The 23,090-nt window shown below is 37.8% G+C and overlaps 1 protein-coding gene across 6 annotated transcripts in view; it reads right to left on the bottom strand.

The window, feature by feature from the left end:
- Positions 1–3,541: 3,541 nt before the first annotated feature.
- Positions 3,542–23,090, bottom strand: part of LOC131160343 (WPP domain-associated protein) — a 46,094-nt gene continuing 26,545 nt past the window's right edge. For 4 of the 6 annotated variants that reach the window (XM_058115949.1, XM_058115948.1, XM_058115951.1 and 1 more), the window contains exon 6: positions 3,542–4,056. The gene's annotated coding sequence lies outside the window, so the exon portion shown is untranslated. Of the gene's footprint in view, positions 4,057–4,384; positions 4,515–23,090 lie in introns of all 6 variants that reach the window. The other 2 variants (XR_009138013.1, XR_009138012.1) reach the window with 1 other exon arrangement.

A 23,090-nucleotide genomic window follows, 5' to 3' on the forward strand; every position in this document is an offset into this window, starting at 1 on the left:
GACTACTTGGGGTTGATCCTTGCAAGTTATACCCCTAGGGTTTCCATATACTCCTCTTCTATCTCTGCCCAAAATTTTCGCATACTCTCCTTTCTCTTCTTTGTCTCTCACTCTTTAGCTCTCTATGGCTCTCCATCAAGATGCACGTTCCTCCTCTAAGATCACCCTTTTGTCTCTAATTCTCTAAAGATTGAACCTCTCTTCTCCTTACTCCCGTAGCCTCTACTCATAAAATTACAGGTAGTGTTTGCCAAAAGACCACCACTTTCCAAAAAATGCCACAAAACAAGGAAGCTTCCCCTCTTGTCAAAGAGGGTGTTTGGAAGCAAATCAAAGTGTATTCTATGAAAATAAAATCTTATAATAAACTAGGAACAACTAGATGAACTCAAAAAAAGGTCTCAAACCCGCAAAATAGGGGATTAAGGCCCAAATTTGACACACACCATAATGATGCCACCTACCCCATAGAAATATTCTCCCATTTCTTTTGTGGTACTTATAATGTTTGTAACAATGTTGCTGATATATGATGCTCACACCTAATTTGTTGGCAATCCAAACTGTGTCTCTGTTTCATATTCTTTTACCAAAACTTTTCCTTCAAATCCCTATGAAAATTTTTTTTTACTATAGTGTGACCCTTCACATGAGATCCATAGAATATGAAATAGGAAATAACTGAGTTTGTGTCTCGCAGTTTGTGTTGCCAACAAGTCAGGTATGAGATAAGTGCCAAAAAAGAAATGGGAGAATATTTCTATGGATTATATGAAATGATTACCAAGATCATCGAATGGGAATGACTACACTTTGTCGGTAATTATAGATAGACTCGCAAAGTGAGCTCATTTTTCTCATATAAAGCTTATCATTCCACTTGAAAAGTTGGTGTTATAATATTATTTGTTTACATTGTTATATAGGACAAAAAGCAAGGCCTTGGGAAGATCCTTGTTGGAGAATAGTTAAGAAGAACTGGATTAAGGATTGTTGGGTTTAGTTAGGAGTTTAGTATGTTCTTAGTATGAATTAGTATAGGATTATATATATTTGAGGGTTGCTTGTAATAGTTGTGTAATTAGATGTAGGGGTTTGTTTGTAACTCATGTTTTAGGGGTAAGTGTGTAATTTCATGTGTTTAGATGCTTTATTATAAATAATGTGTGACTGCCATGTTGTAAGTAGTTATTGTTGGATTTGAATTTGAGAAATAAACGTGAGTTTCCCATTGTATCTCCTCTCATCCCTTCCTCTTCCTTCCTATCCTCAATTTCTCTTAATCCCTAACATGATTGCAGATTCTTGATGCTGCCCTTGCATCTTATTTTGTTATAGTAAACATTTTTTCTAAAGGAATTCTCAATTTGTCTCTTAACTTTAGAAGAGCTTGCAATGGCAAAGAATATGAAGTTTAGAACAGCTTTTCATCCGCAAAATGACAAGCAAATGGAGTGGATGAATCAAATTTTGGAAAATATGCTAAGAGCTTGAGTGATTGATTTCAAGGGTGGATGAGATAGTCATGAATGCCTTTAGTGGACTTTGCATATAATAAAAATATCAGGCAAGTTTTGGCAAGGCACCTTATGAAGCCTGGGAGAAAGTGTGAATCTCATTATGTTGGGAGATATTGGTGATTGAAATTGAGGTTAGAAATTATCAAGTTATTATGGAAAAGATTCAATTGATAAAGGATAGGCTTAAAGCAGTTCAAGATAGACAAATGAGTTAGGCAAATATTTAAAGAGAGAGAGAGAGAGAGAGAGAGAGAGAGAGAGAGAGAGAGACATTTAATTCAAGTGACGATGTGTTCATTAAGGTATTTCTTGCTAAAGGAGTTGTGAAGTTTGGTAAGGAGGGAAATTGAGTTTGTGCGATGTTGGGTCATTTGAAGTCTTGGATAAGGTCGGTAAAGTTGCATATAGTATAGCATTGTCTCCAAAGTTATCTAATATGCATAATGTTTTTCATGTATGTATGTCGAGGAGATATGTTCCAAATTCTATATAATGGATAATGAGTAATTGCATGTTCAATAATATTTGACATGTAAAGAGCGTCCTATTCAAATAATTGACAGGAAGGAGCAAGTGTTTAAGGTAGCAAACTATTCCATTAGTGAAGGTTCAATAAGATCAATCATTCACTAAGGGAAGCAACTTGACAAAAAGAGGAAGACATGAGACGAAAGTATCAAAATTTATTTGAAAGCGAAAGTAGGTATAATTTTGAAACAAAACTTCTTATAAGGAGGGAAGAATGTAATACCCTAACTCCAAAAGTTAATTGGACTAGAGTATTAGTTAAATGTATTATTGAATTATTTTTTATTATGGGCGAAGTATGGCATAGGAGCCAAAATCCCTTAAATATATAGTGTTTGTAGTTTAGTTAAGGTTATACTCAGTGAGCATTTGTACCTTAACCCATCCTCCCCTCTACATATGTTTAAGTTAATGAAAGGGTTGTATTGCTAGCTTGTGAAGATATGTCTCAAGATGAAGCACACTATTTCTTTAATAAAATCTATGAATTGTTTCAGAAGAATTTGTAGCTTAGTTAAGGTTTTTCAGAAGAATTTGTGGCTTAGTTAAGGTTATACTCACAAAGCATTTGTGGCTTAACCCATCCTCCCCTCCACATATGCTTAAGCTAATGAAAGAGTTGTGTTGCAAGCTTGTGAAGATAGATGAAGATACTTCATTATATAGAAGTACCTAAAAGTACTTTTAATTTAAAGTGCTTTCTTCTTAATTATTAAGATTCTTTTTAAAAAAAATTATTAAGATTCTTTTAATATTTTTTTTATGCCAGCTATACAGCAAATGTAGTCTTATATAGTACGAAAATCATGTGAATGAATAGTAGAACTTCAGGCTTGTAGGAAACAAGCATCATGGCTGAACCTAATACCCATATTGAATGAACCTAAAGCGAATTTTTAGCTTGTTAGGTACTACCATTTGAAACAGCTTTAAATTAAAAGTAATTCTAGATCCAATCAAGTTCATACTAGATTTTAAGACTAAATTAATTTATATGGGGCATGATAGAAGTTAAATTTTAGAATTTTTATATTAAATTTTAGTGTGTAAAATCTCAAGAAGGATGGAAAATGGGTACCTCCCATTGAATTTTCTAAGCCTAGTGTGAACTTTCAATTGATTCCAAAAATAAATTTAAGACTAAAATCAAGTTCACTCTAAGAATGAATTATTAAAATTACTAAACGCTAACTTCATAGAAACTATGTAACATATCTAAGAAAGAGTACAATTAGTCCTAAGATGACATCTAAAAATTTAGTCTGACATTTGTTTTAAAATTAACTCAACAATATTTTGATGATCAACTTTGTTTCCCAACGGTTTTTGTTCCCTCGTCCATGGAGGGCGGCATTGGGCCTCGGCTACACTAATGGGAGATAACTTCTTACCATGAAGTGATTTTAAATTTCAAAAATTAACTTTTAACAGGTGAATGTAATTTACCAACCAAATTATTAATAAAGAACAAAAACTAATTCCACTAAATAAAATTAACAAACCCTCGTAGTAAATAATGCAAACATTTCCATGGCCCAGACCCGAAAATATGACCTATTTTCTTTCTTTTTTACAGCGTTGGAAAATCAAATATACATTTTGAACCTATACAAAGCTGAAGAAAAAGTAACAGAACAGGAAGCTATAAAATAGAAGGCAAGGTATCAATAATTTCCTAAACTGCTGATTTTGGGGCAGGCCTAAAAGCCTCAAGAACAAAAATATATACGACAAAAAACTATACCACAACAATTGAGCGCCCGAGCCACCTGCAAATTCCTTGCAACTCTCTGGGTTCTCTCCCCCTTTCCTTGAAAGATCCTTCCTTTGAGACTTGCAATAAAATAATAGGCATTGTCAAGAAGTGAGCATCTGTTTTGGCTGAACTTCAGTGAGAATAATTTACTTCAGTTTTTGAAGTAGATTGCTGAGAAATGATTGCCCTACTTCAATTCTCTAATGGCAAAAATCGGAGCCCTGACCACCCAAAAACAATGCAGCCTCATATCTGTATAACAAATACAGAACAATGATTTGGTGTTTAGAAACACAACATGCTATGCTATTTCTTTGATTACACAACATATTTCTATGAATTGATCCAAACTAGATTAACTGAGCTTTTTGTTTAGTATACAACATATTTCTTTGAAATGATTGAAACTGGCTTATTTTTTAGCTGGAAATCCAGAGCTCATAATTATGCCAATTGTTTGATGATTTAGTTTATTAGGACATGCAACCACAATCATATGCAGCCGCTGAAACGTGGCATGTAGTGCACAGGACTCCCACACCATATTGAAGGTCTAAGGGAATTATGGACTAAGCGTTACCTCTGGCCTTTGGGGTGGCTCCTTCCGTGACTTGGAGTTGCAACCTTCAGTTACAGGGTAACACACCTAAACAATGGCTCAAGGCTCACCTTTGAGCAGAATTCTCCAATTGCAAGGGCAAATTGCTTTCCTAAATCCATTTATTATTAAAATTAGTGGAGATTAATAGAGATGTGAATCCCTACCAGGGAAAATAAAACCATATTTAAACAGTCAGGGGGTCATTTACCTGTCTAATTATTTTTCAAGACAGAAAATAATGCAAAATGGTAGCTTATAATATTAGCTTCACACTGTGGCCCAACAATCCAGAGTTTGTGGACATCATTTTCAAGCTGGTTAAAGGCAGCATTATCTCATTTGAACCTTTCAATTAGCAGTGAGCTGCATGAATTCAGATTCCAAGGTGGTCAAGCCGCTCGGTCAGATGGTCCTGGCCCAATCAATAAGCAGTATTATTGATTTATATTAGGCACATAGATAGGCTGGGTTGAGCTAGGACCAGGATCATTTAGGCTCAGACCAAGCTAACAACACTTAAATACTGTTATTTTAATAATTAATGTATGAAACAACAACAAATTTATGCAAATAATCAAGATTTGTGTTTGACATGTATGAAAATGACTCACTCATCCTTGATGTCAGGGATTATCCCTTATGGAAGCCTTACTTTGACAAACTTCTTTTGTGCCTCATTTTAACAATCAAAAAAATTACTGTGGGATTTATTGTGACGCTCGGGCATTAGGGTTTCTCCATCACCCCTGCTTCTACTGCTGTGCTCCAAAATGTGGAATTGGTGATGTTATTAAATACATTTTCCATAACTTTTAAAAGCCCATGTTTTGCTTCAAAATTGAAGCTGAACCAACTACTAGAAGAATGGAGAGAGACATAAAGAAATAGATTGCCCCTTGTGAAATTGGTAGAGAGCTTTGATTTTTTGTGAATTGCAGCTCCTAAATTAGCAGATGTGATTTCAGAGTTTTTTCATTCACTTCTAAGAAAAACCAGGCATTAAAAGCCTATTGAAAGAATTTTTCAGGGGGAGATTAATTTCAAGTTAATGATGTGAAGAAATTAAGTGTGTGAATTCATGAAGCTGAAGCCTTGGGAATCCCAAAAAAAAGCATTTCTAATGCTTCAGCTGCTATATTCTGGTCTCTACAATGAAGAAAGTTGTCATCCCAAGGCATTGCGCCCCTGCTGATGTACCTGGGCAAGATCACCCTTGTACATGTGCTAGCAACTTTCTTGTAGAGCTGATTTCATCGTTTGCAAATAAATAATTTGGTTTCAATAAAAAATATTCTCACCATTTGATTTAAAAGATTAAGGTCTCGAATGTGTTGGAGTATTTATGAGATCTAGGTTTGTCATTCCTCACTAGAGATTCTCAGCACAAAGGAGCTCTATTTGATTCTCTATCCATTCAGGATGCACAATCAACTTGGGTATGTAGTATGTACTAGCAGCAATGAAGCATTATGCCCTACCCCCAACAAAAACAAGCATTATAAGTATGAAAGCAAGCCTTGATCTAATGTTGAAGTGTTCAGATCAAACCTAATAGTGATTATATACACGTGTGTTGCACATGATTACAAGTGAATAACATTAACATATTAACTATTATTTTTTATTTTATTTAACTATTTACTACATAATTTGCAAGTGCATTGCTTGTGATTATCAATGATAATATCATGGTTTTAAAACCCAGACTGGACCGGTCTGTCCGACCCAGTTCAACTGGATAGGTCATCAGGCCAGCCCAGATATCACCTGAAAACCAGATTTGTAACCAACCAGGTTAACCCTGACAAACTGGTTTAACTGCACTGGACTTGGGGTTGCAGGTGGGTCAACCTACCCACACAGCGTCCCTGCTGCAACCCCCACATCTCGAATATGTTGTCAATGTAACTAGGACTCGACTCGTGAAAACAAATAAAGAATCAGGCACAAGTTACCACTAAGCCAGCTGTAGTTATTTGCCTATTGACCGTGTAAGTAAATAAATATACATTACCATAATGCCCCGGGCACCAACCTCCTCACATTTTTAATTGAATCAAACTCTCCTCACGGCCTTTTTATATTTTATTTGACTCTTGATATGATAAACATAATATAATAAATTTAAAATTTATTTTTAAAAAATAAGAAAGTACAAATTTTATCTAAATTGTTGCTAGCAATAATTTTTTTATTATAATTGGCTGATAGGAAATTATGACTAGTGGAATGATCTTGGCCCAACTCCACTGAGGTATTGTCCACTTTGGTGCCTCACGTAGTTGAAGTCTAAATCATCCTTATATGCCCCTTATATGCCCAAGATCTCCATAGTACACATATATCTAATATAAGACCGTTATAGGCTCTCTCATTCTATCTTTGACACCCTCGTCAAAGTGGCCCATACCCAACGTGGAAACTATACCTCTATGTAAAATCCACTGACATGACAGTACCCCAGGGGTGGCTCGCTGATAGGTCACGAGCCAATAATGTATATCAAGCTTTAACAGGTAGTATTTTGTTGTTTGGATCTGTAGGAAACAAGATCCCCATACATGATCCAGATACTTCTGTGCCCAAGAAGTATTTAATTGGTCCCAAATATTTAGTCTGAAATTTTATCTATAGAAATACTTTAGGTGTTATATACCCTAATCGATAATAACAATATCATCCGCATACACAGTCAGCAAAATCCTATCAACAGTAATATGGCAGTAGAATATGATCTACTACCTATCTCTGAAGGCTAAAATCAAGCACCATTGTGCGGAACCTGCGAAAATATACTCTAGGAGAAGACTACTTCAGACCATTTAAGCATTTTTTTAGACGACACACCAATGCTAACTCCCCCTGATCAACAAACCTAAGCAACTGCTCAATGCACATGTCCTCCTAAAAAGCACCATGCAAGAAGGCGTTTTTAGCCAATGACAAGTCATGGCTAAAGGGACACAATGATGAATTGATGTAATTTTGGCAACCAAGGAGAATGTGTCTTAGTCCAAACCATACACCACAGTATCCTTTGGCAACAAGGCAGGTATTCAGGGAAACCACATCAAGATTAGGGGTGTAAGTGAGTCAAGCTTACTCACAAGCTACTCGAGCTCAGCTCGACCCAAAACCCGCTTCAGCTCAATTGGATTCGAGTTCAAGCTCGATTTGAGTAGCTCAAGCTTCCTATCAAGTCGAGTTCAAATTTTTAGATGCTCTCAACTCGTGAGCTCGCGAACTTAATCGAGCTTTCAAATATATAATCTAATATAATAAATAAAATAATATTATATTAATATATTATATATTCTATTTCTAAAATTAAAGAAAAAAAGAAACAAAGGTAAAAGAAAGGCTGGAAGGGTAAGGTCGTAAGTAACTAAGCTGCTCGCGGCTCGCCTGCTCTGTAAGCTGCCAGGGATTTAGACTTTTAGGGTTGCAAACTTCGCAATAGTTCGCCTTCGCCAAGCCACCCACCACCACCAACCCCCCGGCGAGGCTGCAACACACTGAAACCAGTGGTCTCCCCACCCTCCAGGGACAAAGCCACCTCCATCGACGACAACTCAAGAAACCTTTTGTGATTTCCATTTTCCAAAGTGCGAAGGTTCGTCATTCAGTACCTTCAGGTAATCAAGAGCCTCTTTGCAGATTTTGTTTGATTTTGATTTAATATTTTAGGCTGATAAAATTTTATTGTTTTGATTTTAAGAGCCATTAGGTGGACCTTCACAGACAGAATCGACAGACGGTGAGCTTCTTTGCAGATCTTGTTATCCAGCATTTTGCTTGTTGCAAATCTGTGTCCGTTGCACACTTTAGTCTCCCAGATCTATGTTCACTGCTCACAGAGTCACGGTTATCCTCCTTCGAGTCTCTTAACTCTGGCAGATAAGGTTCTCCTCCTCTTCTTCTTTTCTTGTTCTTCGTCCCCTTCTTCCATTGTTTGCAATTTTGATTCTTAGAAGTAATTCTCGAGAGTAAGAAATGTTTAAGTTATTTTTGAATTGTGAAATACTTGTCCTTAGAATTTTTATATATAAATTTTTAGAAAATTTAAAAATAAATAATTTTTCATAATTATTTAAATTTATATTTATTACTTTACTGCTGTAATTTTGTTCATGACTCTTTTTCAGGTTCATACACTCATACTTCAGAAAACCAACTTGGCTTCTATTTTAGTTGCTTTGAATAAGGACTTATAAAACAATAGAAGGCGCACAAATAAGGAAACATATTTTTTTTCCTGTGTTATTTATATTTATATTTTCTTGATAAAGTTATGGGAGGGAGGAGATAAATATGTATAGTGATTCATCCTTGTCTATTTGTATTTTTCACATTTTATGTTGCCACAAAGTGCAGGCATTAACCAGTTGCAATTGAACTAATAAGATGTTCCAAATAGTTCCCAGTATTGAACTGTTTATGATTATTAGGCATTAGAGCATATTAGATTGTCTTGTGGATAAAGTAGCATTTCATTCAAACAAAGATTGTTCAGTTTCTCTACACGAGGAAACATTGCTATGCCTCTATATTCATTAATATACAATAATTCCATATTTTGATCATTTTGCATCTCCCATAGCAAAATTACACTTTATTATTGATAAAGTGTGGTGGTGAGCATCTCCCACAGAAAAATTACAAAAACATATTTGCAGCACAATTTCATTCCCCCGTTGACATCAAACATACAAGAATATAATTTTTTTCGGGAGTTCTCCTTGAACACAGTTTACAAACGGAAGTTTTCACCTTGCTAACTAGAACTCAAGATTGACCATGCCTATTCATACTACAATAAAATTATAAATGTTGAGAAAGTATATAACTTCAAAAATAACAAATTCAAACACTGATGTTACAATAACAAGAGTAGGATTTACATATATAGGCTGAAATTTTGTCCTAAGATTCAAATAGTTATATTTACTATTATTACATGCTTAGCTACTAACAATTCATGATGGTGTGATGTGACTTCGCATTCAAAATATTCATCTACTGGTTTTGCCTATGGAAATTAAGATTGTCATTTGTACTAAGCCTATGAGTGGTTCATTAGTGTATACTTTACAATAAAAAATTTAAAAAAACTAGGAAAACAAGGCACCTTTATGCTTTGGAGGGTGATGTCTAGCACCCACCTTCATTATACATAATTTTTTTATTCCATTACATAAGATTATGAGAATGACTATAAAAGTCCCCAATAACTTAAAAATGTGAGCTTAATTTGTAGTTAAGCACTTGGCCATCGAGTTGTACATTTAGCAATCGAGGTTTATTTTTCTTTCTACATTCCTACATTATTCTATCCTTTCAATTGATTGATTGCCTACTATCTTGAATAAAATTCTAGACAATTAAACAGTTCTTAAATGGGCGAACACTTGGGCACTTGCACAACAATGATTTTTTGCTTTACAAATTTAAATAAAATTGAACAATCCAATGCATTTCTTTTTATTATGGTAGTAAGTAATTGTCTAATTTCATTTGTTGACATCTGAATTATATGGTACATTAATCTCCTTTTATTATGAATTTATGATAATGAGTATTGTTTTTTTTTTTCATGATTGACATGTCATTTACCGCACTAGGCCTATCTTCCACTCCAATTGACTCTAGACCTAGAAGTGCATCATTTGCCCACCAAATCATGTTAGATGAGGAAATTGAGGCAAAAGATGAGTTAAAAAAGGAAAATAATGAGACTACCAATGAGGGTGATGTGGCTAATGCCAACGAAAATAAAACTCAGGATGTTGATGAGGGAGAGGATGATGATCCATTTGGATGTAGAAAGAGACTAAAGACATCTAAAGTGTGGCAGGAATTTAAAGAAATTGATACGCCTTATGGTACTAAAAAAGCAGAATGCATCCATTGTCACCGTATGCTTAAGATCTTGGCAACGAAAAGTACAACTCATTTTGGGAGGCACTTAAAAACATGTTTGAAGCGAAGACTTTTTCTAAAGCAACAAAGTAAGATTAACTTTATGTCATCTGAATCATCTGGAGGTAAGGGGGCAGTGGAAGGGGTTAGTGCTTTACATGATGGCTAGTTTGACATAGGAAAATGAGGGAGGGTGCAGCACATTGGATACTTATGCATGAGCATCCATTTTCAATTTTGGAAGAGGGAGGTTTTAACATGATGCAAAAGCGTGGAATGCCTGAATGGCAAAAGATTTCACGCCAAACTTGTAGAAATGATTGTTTTAAAGTGTATGACATATGAAAAGAAAAAATTAAAATCATTGTTGAATATTGTCAATAAAATAAGTTTGACAACTGATTTGTAGCACTCCAAACCTCAAAATATTGAGTACATGGTTCTCACAGGACATTTTATTGAGATTCTAGTTGGAGGTTGCAAAAGCTTGTTCTTAACTTTGATCACTTTCCTCCTCCTCATCATGATATTGAGATAACTGATGCAAATTTACAAGTGTTTGACAGAATGGGGACTTGAAAACAAAGTAAGTTTCACATATTAATTTATAAAAGTTATTCTTCTACTATGTTTAGAATGACATAAAAATCTTTATTATGTAAGTCTAACATAAAATTATCTTCTTCTATGTTTTTGCTTTCTATAGATCTACACTATTTCAGTAGACAAATGCCAGTGCCAACGATTCTTGTATTCGAATCTTTAAGGACACATTCTCATGAACTAAAAGGTCAGTTTGTGGAGGTAAGATATTTCATGTTTGCTCACATTTTAAATATCATAGTTCAATATGGTCTTCCAAGAGATCAAAGAAATCATTGAAGACATTCATGAAAGTGTGAGCTATATCATTGGAATTTGGAAGTGAGATGAGGATTAAAATGTTCTCTGAGATTGTACAGCAACTACAACTGCCACATCATAAGTTGATTCTTGATTGTAAGACACGGTGGAATTCAACTTATGAGATGTTGGTTTCTGCAATTAAGTTTAAAGAGGTGTTATCCTAGATTTCAAGATAAAGAGCCTGGATATTTGTTGTCCAAGTAGAGAAGATTAGGAAAAGGTTGAAAAAGTCTGTGAAATCTTAGAAGTGTTTAGTGTTGCCACCAACATCATTTCAGGTACTATCTATCCAACTGCAAACTTGTTTTTTAATGAAGTATATAGGGTGAAAGTGTTGTTGGATATAAATCCAGAATCTGATGATTGGTTAATTAGAGCAATGGCAACAAAAATAAAGAGAAGTTTGATAAATATTGGGGTGAATTTAATTTATTGATGGCTATAGCTTTTTGGATCCACGATATAAGACGGGGGCAATTGAATTCACTTTTCCAAATATGTTTACTGAAAATGAAGCTCAAGAGAATATATCAAAAGTTAAACAAGCATTGAATGAGATTCATGGGGAATATTTGAGTATGCAAAATAGAGTTTGTGGTGAGCAGAGTGGTGAAAACTATGTGTCTAGCTCTTCATGTGTCGGAATTGGAAGCGGACATGCTTCCTCTACTGGGTGGTCAGAATTTATGCAAATTTTTAGGAGGGTTGAAACTATTCAGCCACAAAATTCTGATTTAGATATTTATTTAGAAGAGCGTGTTACATGTATGAAGGTGATGCAGGGACATGTAATGCATTAGAGTGATGGAAGGTAAATCATTTGAAATATCGTGTCTTGCCAAAGATGGCAGCAGATGTCTTGACCATTCTAATCACCACAGTGGCTTCAGAGGCAGCATTCAGTGCCAATAGTAGAGTGATTGATCCGTATCGTTCTTCCTTGAGTTCAGAAACTATGCAAGTGTTACTTTGTGCAGGGGACTGCCATCACAATCTCCATGGAGTGAAGAAAAAGAACAAAGTAAGATTAGGGACTGTCATTTTTATTGTTAAATGTTTTCATCAAGCACTAATCTATTATTTATTTATTTATTTCATATCTTTGCAGGTCAACAAAGAGCAACAACCTAAAGAGATCCTTTTGCCTATTCCTTAGTGTGATTAAGTTAAGGTAATCAATTTCATACAAACTCATTTTCTTTGTTTTTATTTTATGATGAAAATGACAAAACATTAATGATTTTAGATCGCTTACAATTAATAGTCCTTCTTATTTCGCTAGTAATAACATAATTGTGACTTCTGTTCTCTCGTTTTTTATTTTCCAAGTTAACTATTATTTTTGTACTCACTCCTAAGTTAAATGTTTAAAATTGTAGTTTTATCATTTGTTTTTCATTTTAGTTTATTGCTATAGTGAACGGGAAAAAAGGTTAGACCGCAAGGGAGACTGATGAAAATCAAGAAGAATTGAAGCAGCATATTTCATAATATTTTTCTATTTAATTAATTGTATTAAACTATCAGTACATTGGGTGCTAACCAATTTGGATATTACATTTCAATTGCAATTTGCAACCAAACTTAATTGTCTTGTTGCTTTGTTTGCACTAGGCAAATTGAGATTATCATGATTGGACATTTTTATTATCATGATTGAACATTTTTATCATGCTTAAATAGCATTTTTCTAATTTTTTTTATTAATTTTAATTTTGAGGAAAAAAAAAATAGCAGTGCAACATATAATAATTTAATTATGGATTGATTTACACCATAAATATAAGTTCAAGCTCGAATCAATGAAGTTGAGCCAATTCGAGCTTGAGTTTTAGAAAATGTTTAACGAGTTAAGTTCGAATTCAAATAATATAGTCTCAATCAAGTTTGAGTCAAGTTTCAAGCTTGATTTTTTACTATCAAGTTAAGTTCGAGTTTTGCACTGTGTCGACTAGACTGGACTCGAATACACCCCTAATTAGGATTGACCTTCTGGATGTACACCTAGTGACATCCCACCATAGACTTATCACCAAGAAGTGGCACAAGCTCCCAAGTATTATTTACAAAGGATAGAGTTGTAATGACAGTAATAAGAGGGTAACAAAAAATAATAACAAGCAAAGTTAAAGATTGGACACTGGGCACCCATGTGGAATCACCTTTCCAATCAGGAATAGGAAGGTCAATACCATCGGAGACAGGAAACAAGGAACCCAAAGGCACAAGATTAAGATATGGAGGAAAATTTCCTTTAGTAGTTGTGTGTAAAATTACAAATTAGGATGATCCAAGTGACTAACTCAATTGAGATGAAGATTTAAGAAGATAACAAGGCACAAACAATAAGCCTAAATCACAAGACTAGGTGGACAAAAGTGCTAATCAAGAAAGGCATGTACTAAGGAATTGGAGAAATATGGTCTAGATTTAAAGGTAACATAAGAACAAATAAAGAAACAACACAAAGTAGGACTATAACATCGGCACCCATTTTGAGTATGAGAGTATCCAAGAAAAACATGCTTAAGAAAACAAGGATCAAACTTATCCACCCAAGTTAACTAATAGACAAAGGACAAACATCCAAAAATATACAAGAAGGCAATGAGAACAATGGAGTATAAGGGAGAGAACGAAGTGAGGTATTTTGACTAGGTAAAGGTAAGTAGTAATCAAGACCTGCAGTACTCAAGGAATTGGAGAAATATGGTCTAGACTCAAAGAAGGGTACATAATAAAGAAATGATGCAAAGTAGAACCATAACATCGACTCCCACTTTGAGTATGAGGGTAAAAAAATGATTAAGAAAACAAGGATCCAGCTTATCTACCCCTAGTGTTAATTGATCGGCAAAGGAGAAGCACCTACATATACAAGGAGGCAATGAGAACAATGGAGCATAAGGAAGAGAACAGGGTATGGCATTTTACCACCAAGGACAGAAAGAGCAAGCAGCTGTTTGGTTTTTTAGGGGAGAACTGGGTTTGTCTTAGTTCAGTGAAGGATCTATTACATCTCTTTTACAGGCTTTGGCAGAATGAAATGGTTTGGTTTTGTGGACTAGTGGGACCTTTGCAGCTTTATGGAGAATTTGGATGGAGAAGAATGCTCATATCTTAGGGAAGAAGAATTCCAGTACTTCGCTATAGGAACAGATTCAGTATTTAGCTTCTCTATGGTCATTTGCAGCAGGCTTTTTAAAGGCTGTCCTTTTCAGATATTCAGAGAGATTGGAAAGCAGTTTTTATTCTGATTGTTTTCCAGTCTTCTGTTGGTTTTTTTTCTCTTTCCTTAAGAGGAAGTCTTATTCTCCTCACTCTGCATTCTTTTTTCTATAATGAAACATATATTCTATTTATATCCAAGAAAAATAGCAAGGATTGCGCATGGCATCCATTCCAAAAATTTTTGGGAACATTCATCTGATACAAGGTCTTCAAGTACTAAACAACCCTTTCAATAGGAGGCTTGGGTTTGAAGTCCCTCCACATTTTCAATAAAGCCCTATTAGGAAAATGGTTATGGCAATTCATGAATGAGAAAGACAACCTTTGGCAGGGAATCATTATGGTGAAATATGGGCTTGAACATAACTATTGGATCTCCCAGATTAACAGAGGACCACACGGTGTAGGAATGTGGGATTTCATCAGGAAAGGCTAGAATGATTTTGCTCTTGTATCAGGTTTCAAGTGGGGAGGGAGGAAAACATTTATTTCTGGTGCAATCAAGAAGCTCTTAGTGTCTTATTTCTAGCCATCTATAACTTGGCATGTGATAAAATGCCTGCCTCAGCCAACACCTTCAAACCTCAGATCAGGGGCTCTTTTGTAACATCCCCCTCCTTAGAAATGTGAAAGATTGAGAAACTAAACCAACTCACTGACTTCTACAGCTTTCTTTATAGCTTCCAAAACCATAACAGCACTGGTCTTCCTATTTGGGCCTTAGATGAGAAGGGGGCCTTCACTGTTAGATCCTTCTACAGGAAGCTCTTCCTTTTAGAGTCAAACAACTTTAATTTCCCTTGGACTCGGATTAGGTGAGTGTTCAAAAATTCAAACTCAACAATCCAAACACTGATTTATTGCGGTCAATAGCTGGCATAGTAGGACTGTAATTAATGATTACGATGTAATTTTTTTTATTTGAATGACACCCTTCAGGGTGCTTGATTTACTATACCATGGGTTGGCATCCTGTCACGAGCTAAGCTTATTCAGGGCATTATGCTTGCCTGTGACCGCTTGCCTCGTGTGTTTGGGATGGGTTTCCATCATGTAAATACTAGTGTAGGGTTATTTTCCAGTATTTATTTCATTATAAGCCAAATAAGGCAGTATGACTCCTCGGTCACTTTGATGTTTCCTAGTGCCAGAGTGAGAATAGCCCAAAAAGCTCTTTAGGGGAGGGTGAGTGTTCATCGGCCATTGTAAAACTCACTAGCAATTGTCCACGTGCTTAGCCTACTTGCCTCCCTCGCTAAGTACACAATGTCAACAGAGGATTTGTTAATGAATTACATTTGCTTCAATGTTTACTGCTTGCTTGCCACGGCTTTCATGAATTGATTACTATTTTCGCTGCTATTTAAATGAATGCTAATGAAAGTACTTTGTGGATGAATGTTGGTTGGTAAACGATAGGCTGGCTAGTTAAACAAGAGTGCTTTAGCTAGCGCTGCACGGCCCTTCACAACGGTGTGAAAATAGTCGAACCGTGACACTTCGTATCAGAGCCAAGGCTCAGTTGCTACGAGAATTCAGTTACCTTTGTTGTCGGATTTGGGAAGCTTTGGTAAGTGACCATGGCACCAAACAATGCTGAAAGAATCAGTGCACTGGAAGCACAGGTTGAAGAGACAACCAACAATATGGCCAACAAGATGGACCAACTGAGGGGACTTGTTGATGAAGTGATGGGATCACAGCAGCATCAAGCAAGTTTGACAAGTGAAATGTCAGAGGACTTTCACCACACTGTGGAAACTTTGCAGGCCCGGATGGCTGACCTGGATGCAAAGGTGAATCTGATGGTTCTTGCTATGGGGAACTCCAACACTTCGGGAGTTAATAAGACCAAGGTACCTGAACTCAGGACGTATGGAGGCGCCCGTGATGCTAAGGAGTTAAGAACTTCTTGTTTGATATGGAACAGTATTTTTGCGCGGTGAGGATGGCCTCAGAACAGGTGAAAGTGGATACTGCAACCATGTACTTGGTTGGTGACGCCAAACTGTGGTGGCGTGCTAAGTACAATGACATTGAAAATGGAAATCGTGTAATTGATAGTTGGGTAGACTTGAAGAGAAAGCTCAAGGCCCAAATGTTGAGTACAATGCAAGGAAAAAGCTGAGAGACCTCAAGCATACTAGGTCGATCAAGGAATACGTGAAACAATTTTCTGCTTTGATGTTGGATATCCAGGATATGTCAGAGAAGGACAAGTTGTTCTATTTTCTAGAGGGGATTAAACCGTGGGCAAGAACTGAACTTCGTAGACAAAGAGTTCAAGACTTGTCTACCGCACAAGCTGCTGCTGAACGCTTAACTGACTACGCTAGGGAGAATACTGCTTCGTCCAAAGGATCTGGCGGAAAGGGAAACAATGGAAAGTATTTCAAGAAAGGCAAACCCAAGAGTGGGGGAGCCGACTATAAAACATCAACCTCAAAGGAAGCTTCGTCATCTCGAGGGTTCAACACACCCAAGGGAAAGGGTAAACTGGAGTGTTTCTTGTGTCGAGGTCCTCATAGAGTCTTTGAGTGTCCTCACAAAGCAACACTTAATGCTTTACAGGCTTCCATTGCAGAACAGACAGTGGAAGACAATGGGGAAGAAGATGAGACCCCGAGGATAGGTGCAATGCGGCAGGTGAGCGCATTGGAAAAGCAAGCTAAAGCCCCAAATGTTACACGAGCCAGAGGGCTAATGTTTGTGGACTTGAGAATCAATGGGAAGAGCACCCGCGCTATGGTGGATACAGGGCTACCCATAACTTTGTTTCGCAACCAAAAGCTTGGAGACTCAACTTACCCTTAGAGAAGGATACAGGACGCATGAAAGCAGTTAATTATGTAGCCCAGCCTACTCTGGGAGTAGCCAAGCAAGTTACTGTGAAGCTTGGGCAGTGGGAAGGTCATGTGAATTTCATAGCAGTGCCATTGGATGACTTTCCAATCATTTTGGGAATGGAGTTCCTAAGGGGAACAAAGGCAGTGCTGATGCCTTTGGCTGGTTCCCTATGTCTGATGGGAGATCACCCGTGCATGGTGCAAACTGTCGCAACGAAAGAAGACGATGGGAAGTTCCTTTCAGCCATGCAACTCAAGAAAGGTTTGAGAAAGGGAGAGCAGACATATCTAGCCATGGTGGTGGTAGATGAAGAAGTAGGCAAAGAGCTGGTACCTACGACCATCCAAGCGGTGTTGGATGAGTACAAGGAGGTGATGCCGGATAAGTTGCCTCACGAATTACCTCCACTGCGGGGTCTGGAGCATGAGATCGAGCTGTTTCCAGGAGTGAAACCACCTGCAAAAGGGCCATATCGGAAGATGCCTCCAGAGTTAGCAGAATTGAGGAAGCAACTTGATGAGTTATTGGAAGCGGGATATGTTCGCCCTTCCAAAGCACCATTTGGAGCACCGGTGCTATTTCAAAAGAAACACGATGCGAGCCTACGGATGTGTGTAGACTACCACGCACTCAACAAGGTGATTGTGCGCAAAAAGTATCCTATTCCGTTGATTGCTGATTTATTGGATCAGTTGAGTCATGCCAAGTATTTTACTAAACTTGACTTGAGGTCAGGCTACTATCAGGTGAGAATTGCTAATGGGAATGAGCCGAAGACTACTTGTGTGACACGGTATGGGGTATACGAATTCTTGGTGATGCCATTCGGGTTGACAAATGTGCCTGCAACATTCTGCACCTTGATGAACCAAGTTTTTCGTGAGTACCTAGACAAGTTTGTCGTGGTGTACCTGGATGATATTGTTGTCTACAGTTCCACTCTGGAGGAACATAAAGAGCATTTGCGGAAGGTGTTCAACAGGCTGAAGGGGAACAGTCTGTATGTGAAGAAAGAGAAGTGCTCTTTCGCTCAGCAGAGCATCAAATTCCTTGGTTATGTGATTGAACAAGGTCATATCAGGATGGATATGGAGAAGGTAAGGGCAATTCAAGAATGGAAGATCCCAACGACAGTGAAAGAGTTGCGTTCCTTTCTTGGCCTTGCTAACTACAGGAAATTCGTAGAGGGGTATTCACGGAGAACGGCCCCTATGACAGAACTACTGAAGAAGGATCATGGGTGGAACTGGACAGAGGATTGCAAGGGAGCCTTTGATGACTTGAAGGATGCCATGATGAGAGATCCAGTACTGGCTCTTCCGGATGTCATGAAACCTTTTGAGGTACAGACAGATGCATCAGACTTCGCCCTTAGAGGAGTCTTGTTATAGGAGGGGCACCCTGTTGCATACGAAAGTCGTAACCTTAGTGAAGTAGAGCGTAAGTACAGAGCTCAAGAGAAGGAGATGCTAGCGGTGATACATTGTCTCCGTGTGTGGAGGCATTACTTACTTGGGTCAAGGTTTGTGGTGAAAACAGATAACTCAGGTGTTAGTCATTTCTTCACACAGCCAAAGTTGACACCCAAGCAGGGCCGATGGCAGGAATTCTTGGCAGAATTTGATTTTTCCTTTGAGCACAAGGCGGGGCGATTGAACCAAGTCGCGGATGCACCGAGTAGAAAGGCCGAACTGGCGGCCTTACAAATGGTACCACATTTGACTTGGAGTACTATTCCCACAATGATGCGGGAGCGCATCAAGGGGAACTTAGTCAAAGATCCAGTTGCGCAGAACTTAATCAAGTTTACCGAAGGGAAGGCACGACAGTTCTAGATGAAAGATGGACTACTAATGACCCATGGTAATCGGCTCTTTGTGCCACAAGCTGGTGATTTGAGGAAGACATTGTTGAAGAAATGTCATGATATCATGTGGGTCGGACATCCAGGATGGCAGCGCACTTTGGCCTTACTAAAGCGGGGATACCATTGGCCGCACATACATGATGATGTGGTTGATTATACCCGAACTTGTCTCACTTGCCAACAAGACAAGATGGAGCGGAGGAAAATTGCAGGGCTATTGGAGCCCCTACCAATACCGTCCAAACCGTGGGAAAGTGTCTCATTGGACTTCATCACCAACCTGCCCAGAGTGGGAAACGCAGGGTCTATACTTGTTATTATAGACAGGTTTTCGAAGTATGGTACATTCATAGTCACACCAAAGTACTGTTCGGCAAAGGAGACAGCACAATTGTTTTTCAAGAACATTGTGAAATATTGGGGTGTTCCCCAAGACATTGTTAGTGACCGAGACTCAAGATTCACCGGCAACTTCTGGACAGAGCTTTTCAGAATCCTCGGTTCACAACTGGAAATCTCTTCAAGTTATCACCCATGGATAGATGGACAGACGGAGAGATTCAATGGGCTACTTGAAGAGTACTTGCGCCACTTTGTCAACGCCAACCAAAAGAATTGGGTGCAACTACTTGATATGGCTCAGTTCTGTTTCAATGCCCAAAAGTGCTCCACAACCAACAAGAGTCCTTTTGAGCTTGTTACAGGCTAGCAGCCGCTGTTACCTCACACAGTGGATGAGCCGTATAGATGAAAGAGTCCCAGGGCATACATCTTTACCAAATAATGGAGACAGAATGCTGAGATTGCCCGAGCCTACATGGAGAAAGCTAAGCGGATGAAGAAGTGGGCAGATCAGGGGAGAAGACCGCAGCACTTCAACGTAGGTGACTTGGTGCTTGTTAAGCTCAATCTTGAACAGGTCAAGTCACTACAAGGACGACATAGGAGACTACTTCGCAAATATGAAGGACCAGTCCCCATCTTGGCCAAAGTCGGGAAGGTCTCCTACAAAATCGACCCTCCGACTTGGATGAAAGTGCATCATGTGTTTCACGTCAGCTGCCTCAAGTCATACAATGCCGACAACGACAATCTGAGCAAAAATCAATCATCTAGAGCAGAAGTGAGTACAGTTCAACCTGGCAAACGTGAAGTTGAAGATATCCTTGTAGACAGAGAGTTCACACCCTCAAGGAAGAAGCAGCAGGAATTCTTAGTGAAGTGGAAAGGCCTTGGTGACGAAGAAATTAGCTGGGTTTCTACGGAAGATACGCAACCATTCGTGGACAAAGTCGAAGTGTACCTAGCGTCAAAGTCTATGAGGATGTCAACCATATAAGTGGGGGAGAATGTCATGAGCAAAGCTTGTTCAGGGCATTATGCTTACCTGTGACCACTTGCCTCGTGTGTTTGGGATAGGTTTCCATCATGTAAATACTAGTGTAGGGTTATTTTCCAGTATTTATTTCATTGTAAGCCAAATAAGGCAGTATGACTCCTCGGTCACTTTGATGTTTCCTAGTGCCAGAGTGAGAATAGCCCAGAAAGCTCTTTAGAGGAGGGTGAGTGTTTATCAGTAATTGTAAAACTCACTAGCAATTGTCAACGTGCTTAGCCTACTTGCCTCCCTCGCTAAGTACACAATGTCAACGGAGGATTTGTTAATGAATTACATTTGCTTCAATGTTTACGTCTTGCTTCCCACAACTTTCATGAATTGATTACTGTTTCCGCTGCTATTTGAATGAATGCTAATGAAAGTGCTTCGTGGATGAATGTTGGTAATCGATAGGCTGGCTAGTTAAACAAGAGTGCTTTAGCTAGCGCCGCATGGCCCTTCACAACGGTGTGAAAATAGTCGGACCGTGACACATCCCCTTGATGCCTTTTCAATAAAGTTTCCATATTTAATTTATTAAAAAACAAAAAAAACAAACAAACCTAAGGAAGACTTCAAGGATATTTCATCTTTCTTCTTTGCAACTACATTTTGTTGACGAGTGTAGGCAAAGGATGATTAACGAATCAATATGCATTTTGCCATATACAGTGTGAATTGGGTGTTGAAGTACTCGTTCGCATTATCACTCAAAGAGTCAAAGTATTCTGATAGGTAAATTAAACTAAGTCTTTATTTTGGAACAAAAGGCACAAAAAAGGTATACTCAAAATTCCTTTATTAAATAAAGCCAAGTCATCCTTGAATATTCATTGACAAATGTAGCAAAATACCTCAAACCCAACTTTAACACAAACACTACTAGGACCCCACACATCCAAATGGACTAAAATAAAAGGGCAAAATAACCTGTTTGTCAACTCAAGTAGTATACAAAACATAATGATGCTTTCCCAGCTAACAAGACTCTGACTTCAAACTAAACATAGAACTCAACCAACAAAGGATGACTGCGGCAACAATGGATTTGAGCATTGTGGCAGTAGCAGTACAATGGATATAAGAAGATTGCTACTCAAAGTAGTAAAGTCCACCAGCCTCATCCTCCACCAATTGTCTTCCTCATCGTTAAATTTTAAATAACAACATAACGATAGAAAGAATTTTATTCATTGATTTCTTATTCTTGCTACAGACATGAGATTAAAGGGGAATCAAGGAACATACTAAGAGAATAAAAAAGAGACCGAAGGAGTAGGGTTTCCCCATTTCCCTAACTCTAGTGGTGGATCCATTAACTAAGGTAACACGCTGGACGGTGGAAAAGAAATTGGTTGTACCTATCAAAAGCAGAATTTATGACATAAACATTGTTAGAAAAGATACTAGATGATAAACAAGTTGCAAGGTTACCTATCTAAGCTAGGGATGCAATAGTAGACAGCAGAGATGCTTGTTGTGATGACTAATACTGCAGGAATTTTGAGTACTCTTCCTCTTAGACAAATCTACTGTGCTGCTCCAACAGAAAACTCAGTAGGCATGGAATCTGTGATGACTACATTTGCATGGACTGGGGGGCTACTATAAAGATCCAACATTGCTCATGAATGACCTCTCTTCCTCCAGTTCGTAATGAGTACACTTGCATAGGATACCTCCAATACGTCAATGCCTTCCTCACTATTACCTAAACTACCCCAGGAACCTCTGTTACAACCCAGCTGATTGCTGGAGTTACCTTGTGTGACAAATGTAGAATTCTTAAAACTAGAAATTGAGAAATCTGAATTAGGAGCTAAGGAATGAGCGCAGGAAGAGGCACAGAGTACATAAGAATAAACATCAGAAAAAGAATTGGACACATTCAAATTTGGTTTTCACACTAGCTAAGGCCCTAATATGTGTCATATGCTCTGTCTCTTGTTGCATTTCACAGATATTATCCCAGCAAAGTTCTTAGTGACACCTTTTCTCCTGCTACAAATGAAAATATCCTAGTGATAATATTATACATACAAGTCAAATTACTAGAATATAGCACTTTAGCATAACCCCAAATCTCCTTAGCAGTATCAGGTGCAAACACATTCTAGAAATCATGGTTATTGAAATCCTAGTCAGGATCATATCAGCCTCTGATCCCACGAGCCAGACATGACAAATCGATCCAGATCTTAAGAAAAATCTTAATCAAGTAGGATCCTAGTAGGGACCTATCTAGATCATTCGGATCTTAATATCGCAATCCTACTTGAGATCTTACTTGTCCTACTTGTGCAACGGAATATGGACTTTTCCTCCTTAGGATTTTAAAGAGAAAAGCACAAACTGTATATTCTATTGCCCAAACACTTAAACTTTAGCAATAGACAAAAAATTTGGTCCACTTGGACCAAATGTATCACAATTAGAGAAAAATAACAAGCATGTCCTGGGATTTGTTCGTTCCAAGTCAAGAGAGCAACTAAGCATCTCTTGAAAGCTCTCTTCCTTCGAAATTTTAAGCTCTCTAA

Source organism: Malania oleifera, chromosome 7 (assembly GCF_029873635.1).
Source record: "Malania oleifera isolate guangnan ecotype guangnan chromosome 7, ASM2987363v1, whole genome shotgun sequence".
NCBI classification, from domain to species: domain Eukaryota; kingdom Viridiplantae; phylum Streptophyta; class Magnoliopsida; order Santalales; family Ximeniaceae; genus Malania; species Malania oleifera.